Genomic DNA, 274 nt, shown 5'->3' with positions numbered 1-274 from the left:
ACGAATTTAATTCAGGCTCAAAGGGACCTCTTTGGGGCCCACATGTTCGAGCGAAAAGACAAACGCGGGGAGAAGGTCCACGAGCCCCACTGGACTCAGTCTTAACTTGAAAAGAAATCCACTATTTAATTAATTAAATTAATTAATTGATTTAATTAATTAATTATGTTAAATTGGTGAAGTCATTTGAAGGAAAAGGGAAAGAAAGTGAACAGACACAAGCAGCAAAAAGGAAAATCAAAACAGATGCAAATTTGAAGACTTTCGGAGGCAG

The sequence above is a fragment of the Eimeria tenella genome, genomic scaffold, assembly GCF_000499545.2.
Source record: "Eimeria tenella Houghton genomic scaffold, Eth_scaff1936, whole genome shotgun sequence".
NCBI lineage: Eukaryota > Apicomplexa > Conoidasida > Eucoccidiorida > Eimeriidae > Eimeria > Eimeria tenella.
This window is presented reverse-complemented; position numbering follows the sequence as displayed.